Raw genomic sequence first — 15,444 nt, 5'->3', positions numbered from 1 at the left:
CTGAATTACAGAACAGAACAGGGTCTCAAATTTAGAAAACCAACTTATGCTTGCTTAAGGGGAAAGGTGAGTTGGGGTGCTGCATAAAACCAGAGATTGAAATGAGCACAGATAAAGTTCCTTAAGCCAAATATGGAATAGACAAGAGCTACTCCTTGCTCAACGAAATGGACTCAACACCCCATATTAAACGCCTAAGAATGTTCCTGACTAGTAAGTATCTTAAAACCTATGGATTGCTATGTCTCCAAAAGAGAATCAAGCATGTGTACAGGGGCATAAACGCAGCAGTGATAGGATTGGAGAGGTTCGGTGAGCAAATGAAGACCCTTTGAAGTCATATTGCATGATACCCATTCCACGGGTTTCAACTACCCAGGTTTAAGGTATTCTTCCTTCAGCTAAAACATGCATGTGGAACCTAGAGTATGATCAACCATGTGATCGGGAGACGTGTTCAAATATGTCTCAGTTTTCGTACCCTGGTACTTGGGTGCAACATTCCAGACGCTTTACTAACACTCTCCCGACTTGGAGAGTCAGTCCCTTTAACCTCCTGTTTGGCCCAGTTTGCAATTTCTGCGGAAGATGAACAGGAATAGCGAGAACCAATGAGAGGCTAGCTGGAGGTGTCTGGACGGGCAAATTTAACTCTCATTTCCCATCAGGAAGAGGAATTAACCAAAGGCTCAGCGTGCCATGCCGGAACCAGATTAGGTCCTGAAGCCATCCTGCGGTGTTGCGGCCAGGTCACAAGAAAGCGAGCTGAAGAAAGGAGCTCAGGGGCACTGTAATTCACAAACCTGCAGAGTTATAAATGACAGCTATCGTCCAAAAATAGACTGAAGTAAGGCTGCCAAGAGGACTTGAAAGCGGGACAGAATTGCAGGAAACCGATTTCAGGAGGTAGACTGGAATTGCATTGAAAGCATAGGAAAAGAGGCAGAACGTCCACAATGATGCACTTGGCCAAAAAGGGCGTATGCGTTTTTTCCTGAATATATTCAGGAAAAAACGCATACGCCCTTTTTGGCCAACCAAGCAAGCTTGCAAAGGAAATCTGCACTACAATGAAGTCTCACTTCCCCCCGGTCAAAAGGGCCATCTGAAAAAAGTGTAAAATCCAGAAAGGCAGGACAGGCCATGGAGAACTGGGAGCCTTGTTATGCTGATGGGCGGGATGTAAATTGCCAACAACCATTCGGGAGAAGTGTATGGTGTTTCATGAAACATCTAAAAAACAAAGCAACAGAGCCTAGGGCACTTCCACTTATGGTCCTATAGCTTAGGGAAATTAAAATCAAAAAGACACAGCCACCCCAAAGTTTGGAACGGCTCTGTTTACAAGAACCTCGTTTACAGTACAAGTTCAACATCGCAGAAAGTGAAAAATGGATAAAGAAGTTGTGGTATTTACTTACAAAGCAATATCACTCAGCAATGAAATTTGTGTCATCAGGCCCTTAGCAGCACAATGAGTGGATTCAGGTGTGATGATTCTAACTGAAATAAGTCACACAGAAAATGAAACATCATAAGATATCAGTAATACACGGAATGTAAACTTGGCTACACAGGAACTGAATTACAGAACAGAACAGGGTCTCAAATTTAGAAAACCAACTTATGCTTGCTTAAGGGTAAAGGTGAGTTGGGGTGCTGCATAAAACCAGAGATTGAAATGAGCACAGATAAAGTTCCTTAAGTCAAATATGGAATAGACAAGAGCTACTCCTTGCTCAACGAAATGGACTCAACACCGCATATTAAACGCCTAAGAATGTACCTGACTAGTAAGTATCTTAAAACCTATGGATTGCTATGTCTCCGAAAGAGAATCAAGCATGTGTACAGGGGCATAAACGCAGCAGTGATAGGATTGGAGAGGTTCGGTGAGCAAATGAAGACCCTTTGAAGTCATATTGCATGGTACCCATTACACGGGTCTTAACTCTCCAGGTTTAAGGTATTCTTCCTTCAGCTAAAACATGCATGTGGAACCCAGAGTATGATCAACCATGTGAACGGGAGACGTGTTCAAATATGTCTCAGTTTTCCTCCCCTGGTACTCGGGTGCAACATTCCAGACGCTTTACTAACACTCTCCCCACTTGGAGAGTCAGCGCCTTTAACCTCCTGTTTGGCCCAGTTTGCAATTTCTGCGGAAGATGAACAGGAATAGTGAGAACCAATGAGAGGCTAGCTGGAGGTGTCTGGACGGGCAAATTTAACTCTCATTTCCCACCAGGAAGAGGAAATAACCAAAGGCTCAGCGTGCCGTACCGGAACCAGATTAGGGCCTGAAGCCATCCTGCGGTGTTGCGGCCAGCTCAAAAGAAAGCGAGTTGAAGAAAGGAGCTCAGGGGCACTGTAATTCACAAACCTGCAGAGTTATAAATGACAGCTATCGTGCAAAAATATACTGAAGTAAGGCTGCCAAGAGGACTTGAAAGCGGGGCAGAATTGCAGGAAACCGATTTCAGGAGGCAGACTGAAATTGCATTGAAAGCATAGGAAAAGAGGCAGAACGTCCACAATGATGCACTTGGCCAAAAAGGGCGTATGCGTTTTTTCTTGAATATATTCAGGAAAAAACGCATACGCCCTTTTTGGCCAACCAAGCAAGCTTGCAAAGGAAATCTGCACTACAATGAAGTCTCACTTCCCCCCGGTCAAAAGGGCCATCTGAAAAAAGTGTAAAATCCAGAAAGGCAACAGGCCATTGAGAACTGGGAGCCTTGTTATGCTGATGGGCGGGATGTAAATTGCCAACAGACACTCGGGAGAAGTGTATGGTGTTTCCTGAAACATCTAAAAAACAAAGCAACAGAACCTAGGGCACTTCCACTTATGGTCCTATAGCTTAGGGAAATTAAAATCAAAAAGACACAGCCACCCCAAAGTTTGGAACGGCTCTGTTTACAAGAACCTCGTTTACAGTACAAGTTCAACATCGCAGAAAGTGAAAAATGGATAAAGAAGTTGTGGTATTTACTTACAAAGCAATATCACTCAGCAATGAAATTTGTGTCATCAGGCCCTTAGCAGCACAATGAGTGGATTCAGGTGTGATGATTCTAACTGAAATAAGTCACACAGAAAAAGAAACATCATAAGATATCAGTAATACACGGAATGTAAACTTGGCTACACAGGAACTGAATTACAGAACAGAACAGGGTCTCAAATTTAGAAAACCAACTTATGCTTGCTTAAGGGTAAAGGTGAGTTGGGGTGCTGCATAAAACCAGAGATTGAAATGAGCACAGATAAAGTTCCTTAAGTCAAATATGGAATAGACAAGAGCTACTCCTTGCTCAACGAAATGGACTCAACACCGCATATTAAACGCCTAAGAATGTACCTGACTAGTAAGTATCGTAAAACCTATGGATTGCTATGTCTCCAAAAGAGAATCAAGCATGTGTACAGGGGCATAAACGCAGCAGTGATAGGATTGGAGAGGTTCGGTGAGCAAATGAAGACCCTTTGAAGTCATATTGCATGGTACCCATTACACGGGTCTCAACTCTCCAGGTTTAAGGTATTCTTCCTTCAGCTAAAACATGCATGTGGAACCCAAGTATGATCAACCATGTGAACGGGAGACGTGTTCAAATATGTCTCAGTTTTCCTCCCCTGGTACTCGGGTGCAACATTCCAGACGCTTAACTAACACTCTCCCCACTTGGAGAGTCAGCGCCTTTAACCTCCTGTTTGGCCCAGTTTGCAATTTCTGCGGAAGATGAACAGGAATAGCGAGAACCAATGAGAGGCTAGCTGGAGGTGTCTGGACGGGCAAATTTAACTCTCATTTCCCACCAGGAAGAGGAATTAACCAAAGGCTCAGCATGCCGTGCCGGAACCAGATTAGGGCCTGAAGCCATCCTGCGGTGTTGCGGCCAGGTCACAAGAAAGTGAGTTGAAGAAAGGAGCTCAGGGGCACTGTAATTCACAAACCTGCAGAGTTATAAATGACAGCTATCGTCCAAAAATAGACTGAAGTAAGGCTGCCAAGAGGACTTGAAAGCGGGGCAGAATTGCAGGAAACCGATTTCAGGAGGTAGACTGCAATTGCATTGAAAGCATAGGAAAAGAGGCAGAACGTCCACAATGATGCACTTGGCCAAAAAGGGCGTATGCGTTTTTTCCTGAATATATTCAGGAAAAAACGCATACGCCCTTTTTGGCCAACCAAGCAAGCTTGCAAAGGAAATCTGCACTACAATGAAGTCTCACTTCCCCCCGGTCAAAAGGGCCATCTGAAAAAAGTGTAAAATCCAGAAAGGCAGGACAGGCCATGGAGAACTGGGAGCCTTGTTATGCTGATGGGCGGGATGTAAATTGCCAACAGACACTCGGGAGAAGTGTATGGTGTTTCCTGAAACATCTAAAAAACAAAGCAACAGAGCCTAGGGCACTTCCACTTATGGTCCTATAGCTTAGGGAAATTAAAATCAAAAAGACACAGCCACCCCAAAGTTTGGGACGCCTCCATTTAAAAGAACCTCGTTTACCGTACAAGTTCAATATCACAGAAAGTGAAAAATGGATAAAGAACTTGTGGTACTTACGTACAATGCAGTATCACTCAGCAATGAAATCTATGTCATCAGGCCCGTAGCAGCATAATGAGTGGATTCAGGTACGATGATTCTAACTGAAATAAGTCACACAGAAAAAGAAACATCATAAGATATCACTAATACACGGAATGTAAACTTGGCTACACAGGAACTGCATTCCAAAACAGAACAGGGTCTCAAATTTAGAAAACCAACTTATGCTTGCTTAAGGGGAAAGGTGAGTTGGGGTGCTGCATAAAACCAGAGATTGAAATGAGCACACATAAAGTTCCTTAAGCCAAATATGGAATAGACAAGAGCTACTCCTTGCTCAACGAAATGGACTCAACACCCCATATTAAACGCCTAAGAATGTACCTGACTAGTAAGTATCTTAAAACCTATGGATTGCTATGTCTCCAAAAGAGAACCAAGCGTGTGTACAGGGGAATAAACGCAGCAGTGATAGGATTGGAGAGGTTCGGTGAGCAAATGAAGACCCTTTGAAGTCATATTGCATGGTACCCATTCCACGGGTCTCAACTCTCCAGGTTTAAGGTATTCTTCCTTCAGCTAAGACATGCATGTGGAACCCAAGTATGATCAACCATGTGAACGGGAGACGTGTTCAAATATGTCTCAGTTTTCCTCCCCTGGTACTCGGGTGCAACATTCCAGACGCTTTACTAACACTCTCCCCACTTGGAGAGTCAGTCCCTTTAACCTCCTGTTTGGCCCAGTTTGCAATTTCTGCGGAAGATGAACAGGAATAGCGAGAAACAATGAGAGACTAGCTGGAGGTGTCTGGACGGGCAAATTTAACTCTCATTTCCCACCAGGAAGAGGAAATAACCAAAGGCTCAGCGTGCCGTGCCGGAACCAGATTAGGGCCTGAAGCCATCCTGCGGTGTTGCGGCCAGGTCACAAGAAAGCGAGTTGAAGAAAGGAGCTCAGGGGCACTGTAATTCACAAACCTGCAGAGTTATAAATGACAGCTATCGTCCAAAAATAGACTGAAGTAAGGCTGCCAAGAGGACTTGAAAGCGGGGCAGAATTGCAGGAAACCGATTTCAGGAGGTAGACTGGAATTGCATTGAAAGCATAGGAAAAGAGGCAGAACGTCCACAATGATGCACTTGGCCAAAAAGGGCGTATGCGTTTTTTCCTGAATATATTCAGGAAAAAACGCATACGCCCTTTTTGGCCAACCAAGCAAGCTTGCAAAGGAAATCTGCACTACAATGAAGTCTCACTTCCCCCCGGTCAAAAGGGCCATCTGAAAAATGTGTAAAATCCAGAAAGGCAGGACAGGCCATGGAGAACTGGGAGCCTTGTTATGCTGATGGGCGGGATGTAAATTGCCAACAGACACTCGGGAGAAGTGTATGGTGTTTCCTGAAACATCTAAAAAACAAAGCAACAGAGCCTAGGGCACTTCCACTTATGGTCCTATAGCTTAGGGAAATTAAAATCAAAAAGACACAGCCACCCCAAAGTTTGGGACGCCTCCATTTACAAGAACCTCGTTTACCGTACAAGTTCAATATCACAGAAAGTGAAAAATGGATAAAGAACTTGTGGTACTTACGTACAATGCAGTATCACTCAGCAATGAAATCTATGTCATCAGGCCCGTAGCAGCATAATGAGTGGATTCAGGTACGATGATTCTAACTGAAATAAGTCACACAGAAAAAGAAACATCATAAGATATCACTAATACACGGAATGTAAACTTGGCTACACAGGAACTGCATTCCAAAACAGAACAGGGTCTCAAATTTAGAAAACCAACTTATGCTTGCTTAAGGGGAAAGGTGAGTTGGGGTGCTGCATAAAACCAGAGATTGAAATGAGCACACATAAAGTTCCTTAAGCCAAATATGGAATAGACAAGAGCTACTCCTTGCTCAACGAAATGGACTCAACACCCCATATTAAACGCCTAAGAATGTACCTGACTAGTAAGTATCTTAAAACCTATGGATTGCTATGTCTCCGAAAGAGAACCAAGCGTGTGTACAGGGGCATAAACGCAGCAGTGATAGGATTGGAGAGGTTCGGTGAGCAAATGAAGACCCTTTGAAGTCATATTGCATGGTACCCATTCCACGGGTCTCAACTCTCCAGGTTTAAGGTATTCTTCCTTCAGCTAAAACATGCATGTGGAACCCAAGTATGATCAACCATGTGAACGGGAGACGTGTTCAAATATGTCTCAGTTTTCCTCCCCTGGTACTCGGGTGCAACATTCCAGACGCTTTACTAACACTCTCCCCACTTGGAGAGTCAGCGCCTTTAACCTCCTGTTTGGCCCAGTTTGCAATTTCTGCGGAAGATGAACAGGAATAGCGAGAACCAATGAGAGGCTAGCTGGAGGTGTCTGGACGGGCAAATTTAACTCTCATTTCCCACCAGGAAGAGGAAATAACCAAAGGCTCAGCGTGCCGTACCGGAACCAGATTAGGGCCTGAAGCCATCCTGTGGTGTTGCGGCCAGGTCACAAGAAAGCGAGTTGAAGAAAGGAGCTCAGGGGCACTGTAATTCACAAACCTGCAGAGTTATAAATGACAGCTATCGTCCAAAAATAGACTGAAGCAAGGCTGCCAAGAGGACTTGAAAGCGGGGCAGAATTGCAGGAAACCGATTTCAGGAGGTAGACTGGAATTGCATTGAAAGCATAGGAAAAGAGGCAGAACGTCCACAATGATGCACTTGGCCAAAAAGGGCATATGCGTTTTTTCCTGAATATATTCAGGAAAAAACGCATACGCCCTTTTTGGCCAACCAAGCAAGCTTGCAAAGGAAATCTGCACTACAATGAAGTCTCACTTCCCCCCGGTCAAAAGGGCCATCTGAATAAAGTGTAAAATCCAGAAAGGCAGGACAGGCCATGGAGAACTGGGAGCCTTGTTATGCTGACGGGCGGCATGTAAATTGCCAACAACCACTCGGGAGAAGTGTATGGTGTTTCCTGAAACATCTAAAAAACAAAGCAACAGAACCTAGGGCACTTCCACTTATGGTCCTATAGCTTAGGGAAATTAAAATCAAAAAGACACAGCCACCCCAAAGTTTGGAACGGCTCTGTTTACAAGAACCTCGTTTACAGTACAAGTTCAACATCGCAGAAAGTGAAAAATGGATAAAGAAGTTGTGGTATTTACTTACAAAGCAATATCACTCAGCAATGAAATCTGTGTCATCAGGCCCTTAGCAGCACAATGAGTGGATTCAGGTATGATGATTCTAACTGAAGTAAGTCACACAGAAAAAGAAACATCATAAGATATCAGTAATACACGGAATGTAAACTTGGCTACACAGGAACTGAATTACAGAACAGAACAGGGTCTCAAATTTAGAAAACCAACTTATGCTTGCTTAAGGGTAAAGGTGAGTTGGGGTGCTGCATAAAACCAGAGATTGAAATGAGCACAGATAAAGTTCCTTAAGCCAAATATGGAATAGACAAGAGCTACTCCTTGCTCAACGAAATGGACTCAACACCCCATATTAAACGCCTAAGAATGTACCTGACTAGTAAGTATCTTAAAATCTATGGATTGCTATGTCTCCGAAAGAGAATCAAGCATGTGTACAGGGGCATAAACGCAGCAGTGATAGGATTGGAGAGGTTCGGTGAGCAAATGAAGACCCTTTGAAGTCATATTTCATGGTACCCATTCCACGGGTTTCAACTACCCAGGTTTAAGGTATTCTTCCTTCAGCTAAAACATGCATATGGAACCTAGAGTATGATCAACCATGTGATCGGGAGACGTGTTCAAATATGTCTCAGTTTTCCTCCCCTGGTACTCGGGTGCAACATTCCAGACGCTTTACTAACACTCTCCCCACTTGGAGAGTCAGTCCCTTTAACCTCCTGTTTGGCCCAGTTTGCAATTTCTGCGGAAGATGAACAGGAATAGCGAGAACCAATGAGAGGCTAGCTGGAGGTGTCTGGACGGGCAAATTTAACTCTCATTTCCCACCAGGAAGAGGAATTAACCAAAGGCTCAGCGTGCCATGCCGGAACCAGATTAGGGCCTGAAGCCATCCTGCGGTGTTGCGGCCAGGTCACAAGAAAGCGAGTTGAAGAAAGGAGCTCAGGGGCACTGTAATTCACAAACCTGCAGAGTTATAAATGACAGCTATCGTCCAAAAATATACTGAAGTAAGGCTGCCAAGAGGACTTGAAAGCGGGGCAGAATTGCAGGAAACCGATTTCAGGAGGTAGACTGGAATTGCATTGCAAGCATAGGAAAAGAGGCAGAACGTCCACAATGATGCACTTGGCCAAAAAGGACGTATGCGTTTTTTCCTGAATATATTCAGGAAAAAACGCATACGTCCTTTTTGGCCAACCAAGCAAGCTTGCAAAGGAAATCTGCACTACAATGAAGTCTCACTTCCCCCCGGTCAAAAGGGCCATCTGAAAAAAGTGTAAAATCCAGAAAGGCAGGACAGGCCATGGAGAACTGGGAGCCTTGTTATGCTCATGGGCGGGATGTAAATTGCCAACAGACACTTGGGAGAAGTGTATGGTGTTTCCTGAAACATCTAAAAAACAAAGCAACAGAGCCTAGGGCACTTCCACTTATGGTCCTATAGCTTAGGGAAATTAAAATCAAAAAGACACAGCCACCCCAAAGTTTGGGACGCCTCTGTTTACAAGAAACTCGTTTACAGTACAAGTTCAACATCGCAGAAAGTGAAAAATGGATAAAGAAGATGTGGTATTTACTTACAAAGCAATATCACTCAGCAATGAAATCTGTGTCATCAGGCCCTTAGCAGCACAATGAGTGGATTCAGGTATGATGATTCTAACTGAAGTAAGTCACACAGAAAAAGAAACATCATAAGATATCAGTAATACACGGAATGTAAACTTGGCTACACAGGAACTGAATTACAGAACAGAACAGGGTCTCAAATTTAGAAAACCAACTTATGCTTGCTTAAGGGTAAAGGTGAGTTGGGGTGCTGCATAAAACCAGAGATTGAAATGAGCACAGATAAAGTTCCTTAAGCCAAATATGGAATAGACAAGAGCTACTCCTTGCTCAACGAAATGGACTCAACACCGCATATTAAACGCCTAAGAATGTACCTGACTAGTAAGTATCTTAAAACCTATGGATTGCTATGTCTCCGAAAGAGAATCAAGCATGTGTACAGGGGCATAAACGCAGCAGTGATAGGATTGGAGAGGTTCGGTGAGCAAATGAAGACCCTTTGAAGTCATATTGCATGGTACCCATTACACGGGTCTTAACTCTCCAGGTTTAAGGTATTCTTCCTTCAGCTAAAACATGCATGTGGAACCCAAGTATGATCAACCATGTGAACGGGAGACGTGTTCAAATATGTCTCAGTTTTCCTCCCCTGGTACTCGGGTGCAACATTCCAGACGCTTTACTAACACTCTCCCGACTTGGAGAGTCAGCGCCTTTAACCTCCTGTTTGGCCCAGTTTGCAATTTCTGCGGAAGATGAACAGGAATAGCGAGAACCAATGAGAGGCTAGCTGGAGGTGTCTGGTCGGGCAAATTTAACTCTCATTTCCCACCAGGAAGAGGAAATAACCAAAGGCTCAGCGTGCCGTGCCGGAACCAGATTAGGGCCTGAAGCCATCCTGCGGTGTTGCGGCCAGCTCAAAAGAAAGCGAGTTGAAGAAAGGAGCTCAGGGGCACTGTAATTCACAAACCTGCAGAGTTATAAATGACAGCTATCGTCCAAAAATAGACTGAAGTAAGGCTGCCAAGAGGACTTGAAAGCGGGGCAGAATTGCAGGAAACCAATTTCAGGAGGTAGACTGGAATTGCATTGAAAGCATAGGAAAAGAAGCAGAACGTCCACAATGATGCACTTGGCCAAAAAGGGCGTATGCGTTTTTTCCTGAATATATTCAGGAAAAAACGCATACGCCCTTTTTGGCCAACCAAGCAAGCTTGCAAAGGAAATCTGCACTACAATGAAGTCTCACTTCCCCCCGGTCAAAAGGGCCATCTGAAAAAAGTGTAAAATCCAGAAAGGCAGGACAGGCCATGGAGAACTGGGAGCCTTGTTATGCTGATGGGCGGGATGTAAATTGCCAACAACCACTCGGGAGAAGTGTATGGTGTTTCCTGAAACATGTCAAAAACAAAGCAACAGAACCTAGGGCACTTCCACTTATGGTCCTATAGCTTAGGGAAATTAAATTCAAAAAGACACAGCCACCCCAAAGTTTGGGACGGCTCTGTTTACAAGAACCTCGTTTACAGCACAAGTTCAACATCGCAGAAAGTGAAAAATGGATAAAGAAGTTGTGGTATTTACTTACAAAGCAATATCACTCAGCAATGAAATCTATGTCATCAGGCCCTTAGCAGCACAATGAGTGGATTCAGGTACGATGATTCTAACTGAAATAAGTCACACAGAAAAAGAAACATCATAAGATATCACTAATACACGGAATGTAAACTTGGCTACACAGGAACTGAATTACAGAACAGAACAGGGTCTCAAATTTAGAAAACCAACTTATGTTTGCTTAAGTGGAAACGTGAGTTGGGGTGCTGCATAAAACCAGAGATTGAAATGAGCACAGATAAAGTTCCTTAAGCCAAATATGGAATAGACAAGAGCTACTCCTTGCTCAACGAAATGGACTCAACACCCCATATTAAACGCCTAAGAATGTACCTGACTAGTAAGTATCTTAAAACCTATGGATTGCTATGTCTCCAAAAGAGAATCAAGCGTGTGTACAGGGGCATAAACGCAGCAGTGATAGGATTGGAGAGGTGCGGTGAGCAAATGAAGACCCTTTGAAGTCATATTACATGGTACCCATTCCACGGGTTTCAACTACCCAGGTTTAAGGTATTCTTCCTTCAGCTAAAACATGCATGTGGAACCTAGAGTATGATCAACCATGTGATCGGGAGACGTGTTCAAATATGTCTCAGTTTTCCTCCCCTGGTACTCGGGTGCAACATTCCAGACGCTTTACTAACACTCTCCCCACTTGGAGAGTCAGTCCCTTTAACCTCCTGTTTGGCCCAGTTTGCAATTTCTGTGGAAGATGAACAGGAATAGCGAGAACCAATGAGAGGCTAGCTGGAGGTGTCTGGACGGGCAAATTTAACTCTCATTTCCCACCAGGAAGAGGAATTAACCAAAGGCTCAGCATGCCGGGCCGGAACCAGATTAGGGCCTGAAGCCATCCTGCGGTGTTGCGGCCAGGTCACAAGAAAGCGAGTTGAAGAAAGGAGCTCAGGGGCACTGTAATTCACAAACCTGCAGAGTTATAAATGACAGCTATCGTCCAAAAATAGACTGAAGTAAGGCTGCCAAGAGGACTTGAAAGCGGGGCAGAATTGCAGGAAACCGATTTCAGGAGGTAGACTGGAATTGCATTGAAAGCATAGGAAAAGAGGAAGAACGTCCACAATGATGCACTTGGCCAAAAAGGGCGTATGCGTTTTTTCCTGAATATATTCAGGAAAAAACGCATACGCCCTTTTTGGCCAACCAAGCAAGCTTGCAAAGGAAATCTGCACTACAATGAAGTCTCACTTCCCCCCGGTCAAAAGGGCCATCTGAAAAAAGTGTAAAATCCAGAAAGGCAGGACAGGCCATGGAGAACTGGGAGCCTTGTTATGCTGATGGGCGGGATGTAAATTGCCAACAGACACTCGGGAGAAGTGTATGGTGTTTCCTGAAACATCTAAAAAACAAAGCAACAGAGCCTAGGGCACTGCCACTTATGGTCCTATAGCTTAGGGAAATTAAAATCAAAAAGACACAGCCACCCCAAAGTTTGGGACGCCTCTGTTTACAAGAACCTCGTTTACAGTACAAGTTCAACATCGCAGAAAGTGAAAAATGGATAAAGAAGTTGTGGTATTTACTTACAAAGCAATATCACTCAACAATGAATTCTATGTCATCAGGCCCTTAGCATCACAATGAGTGGATTCAGGTATGATGATTCTAACTGAAATAAGTCACACAGAAAAAGAAACATCATAAGATATCAGTAATACACGGAATGTAAACTTGGCTACACAGGAACTGAATTACAGAACAGAACAGGGTCTCAACTTTAGAAAACCAACTTATGCTTGCTTAAGGGGAAAGGTGAGTTGGGGTGCTGCATAAAACCAGAGATTGAAATGAGCACAGATAAAGTTCCTTAAGCCAAATATGGAATAGACAAGAGCTACTCCTTGCTCAACGAAATGGACTCAAAACCCCATATTAAACCCCTAAGAATGTACCTGACTAGTAAGTATCTTAAAACCTATGGATTGCTATGTCTCCAAAAGAGAATCAAGCGTCTGTACAGGGGAATAAACACAGCAGTGATAGGATTGGAGAGGTTCGGTGAGCAAATGAAGACCCTTTGAAGTTATATTGCATGGTACCCATTACACGGGTCTCAACTCTCCAGGTTTAAGGTATTCTTCCTTCAGCTAAAACATGCATGTGGAACCCAGAGTATGATCAACCATGTGAACGGGAGACGTGTTCAAATATGTCTCAGTTTTCCTCCCCTGGTACTCGGGTGCAACATTCCAGACGCTTTACTAACACTCTCCCGACTTGGAGAGTCAGTCCCTTTAACCTCCTGTTTGGCCCAGTTTGCAATTTCTGCGGAAGATGAACAGGAATAGCGAGAACCAATGAGAGGCTAGCTGGAGGTGTCTGGACGGGCAAATTTAACTCTCATTTCCCACCAGGAAGAGGAATTAACCAAAGGCTCAGCATGCCAGGCCGGAACCAGATTAGGGCCTGAAGCCATCCTGCGGTGTTGCGGCCAGGTCACAAGAAAGCGATTTGAAGAAAGGAGTTCAGGGGCACTGTAATTCACAAACCTGCAGAGTTATAAATGACAGCTATCGTCCAAAAATAGACTGAAGTAAGGCTGCCAAGAGGACTTGAAAGCGGGGCAGAATTGCAGGAAACCGATTTCAGGAGGTAGACTGGAATTGCATTGAAAGCATAGGAAAAGAGGCAGAACGTCCACAATGATGCACTTGGCCAAAAAGGGCGTATGCGTTTTTTCCTGAATATATTCAGGAAAAAACGCATACGCCCTTTTTGGCCAACCAAGCAAGCTTGCAAAGGAAATCTGCACTACAATGAAGTCTCACTTCCCCCCGGTCAAAAGGGCCATCTGAAAAAAGTGTAAAATCCAGAAAGGCAACAGGCCATTGAGAACTGGGAGCCTTGTTATGCTGATGGGCGGGATGTAAATTGCCAACAGACACTTGGGAGAAGTGTATGGTGTTTCCTGAAACATCTAAAAAACAAAGCAACAGAGCCTAGGGCACTTCCACTTATGGTCCTATAGCTTAGGGAAATTAAAATCAAAAAGACACAGCCACCCCAAAGTTTGGAACGGCTCTGTTTACAAGAACCTCGTTTACAGTACAAGTTCAACATCGCAGAAAGTGAAAAATGGATAAAGAAGTTGTGGTATTCACTTACAAAGCAATATCACTCAGCAATGAAATCTATGTCATCAGGCCCTTAGCATCGCAATGAGTGGATTCAGGTATGATGATTCTAACTGAAGTAAGTCACACAGAAAAAGAAACATCATAAGATATCACTAATACACGGAATGTAAACTTGCCTACACAGGAACTGAATTACAGAACAGAACAGGGTCTCAAATTTAGAAAACCAACTTATGCTTGCTTAAGGGTAAAGGTGAGTTGGGGTGCTGCATAAAACCAGAGATTGAAATGAGCACAGATAAAGTTCCTTAAGCCAAATATGGAATAGACAAGAGCTACTCCTTGCTCAACGAAATGGACTCAACACCCCATATTAAACGCGTAAGAATGTTCCTGACTAGTAAGTATCTTAAAACCTATGGATTGCTATGTCTCCAAAAGAGAATCAAGCATGTGTACAGGGGCATAAACGCAGCAGTGATAGGATTGGAGAGGTTCGGTGAGCAAATGAAGACCCTTTGAAGTCATATTGCATGGTACCCATTCCACGGGTTTCAACTACCCAGGTTTAAGGTATTCTTCCTTCAGCTAAAACATGCATGTGGAACCTAGAGTATGATCAACCATGTGATCGGGAGACGTGTTCAAATATGTCTCAGTTTTCGTACCCTGGTACTCGGGTGCAACATTCCAGACGCTTTACTAACACTCTCCCGACTTGGAGAGTCAGTCCCTTTAACCTCCTGTTTGGCCCAGTTTGCAATTTCTGCGGAAGATGAACAGGAATAGCGAGAACCAATGAGAGGCTAGCTGGAGGTGTCTGGACGGGCAAATTTAACTCTCATTTCCCACCAGGAAGAGGAATTAACCAAAGGCTCAGCGTGCCGTGCCGGAACCAGATTAGGTCCTGAAGACATCCTGCGGTGTTGCGGCCAGGTCACAAGAAAGCGAGTTGAAGAAAGGAGCTCAGGGGCACTGTAATTCACAAACCTGCAGAGTTATAAATGACAGCTATCGTCCAAAAATAGACTGAAGTAAGGCTGCCAAGAGGACTTGAAAGCGGGGCAGAATTGCAGGAAACCAATTTCAGGAGGTAGACTGGAATTGCATTGAAAGCATAGGAAAAGAGGCAGAACGTCCACAATGATGCACTTGGCCAAAAAGGGCGTATGCGTTTTTTCCTGAATATATTCAGGAAAAAACGCATACGCACTTTTTGGCCAACCAAGCAAGCTTGCAAAGGAAATCTGCACTACAATGAAGTCTCACTTCCCCCCGGTCAAAAGGGCCATCTGAAAAAAGTGTAAAATCCAGAAAGGCAGGACAGGCCATGGAGAACTGGGAGCCTTGTTATGCTGATGGGCGGGATGTAAATTGCCAACAACCACTTGGGAGAAGTGTATGGTGTTTCCTGAAACA

The 15,444-nt window shown here is 44.1% G+C and overlaps 1 long non-coding RNA gene across 30 annotated transcripts in view; it reads right to left on the bottom strand.

Annotated features, from left to right (window-relative positions):
* Positions 1–15,444, bottom strand: part of LOC307181269 — a 1,277,915-nt gene that overhangs the window by 569,813 nt on the left and 692,658 nt on the right. The window contains exon 8 of one of the 30 annotated variants that reach the window (XR_013826291.1): positions 14,086–14,135. The exons of the other annotated variants lie outside the window; for them this stretch is intronic. This is a non-coding gene — a long non-coding RNA (uncharacterized lncRNA). Of the gene's footprint in view, positions 1–14,085; positions 14,136–15,444 lie in introns of those variants that run through there. 30 annotated transcript variants of the gene reach the window in all.

This window comes from Stenella coeruleoalba (assembly GCF_951394435.1).
Source record: "Stenella coeruleoalba genome assembly, contig: scaffold_62, whole genome shotgun sequence".
Taxonomy (NCBI): Eukaryota; Metazoa; Chordata; class Mammalia; order Artiodactyla; family Delphinidae; genus Stenella; species Stenella coeruleoalba.
Note: the sequence above shows the minus strand (reverse complement) of the source record. Positions and strands in the feature narration are given on the sequence as shown.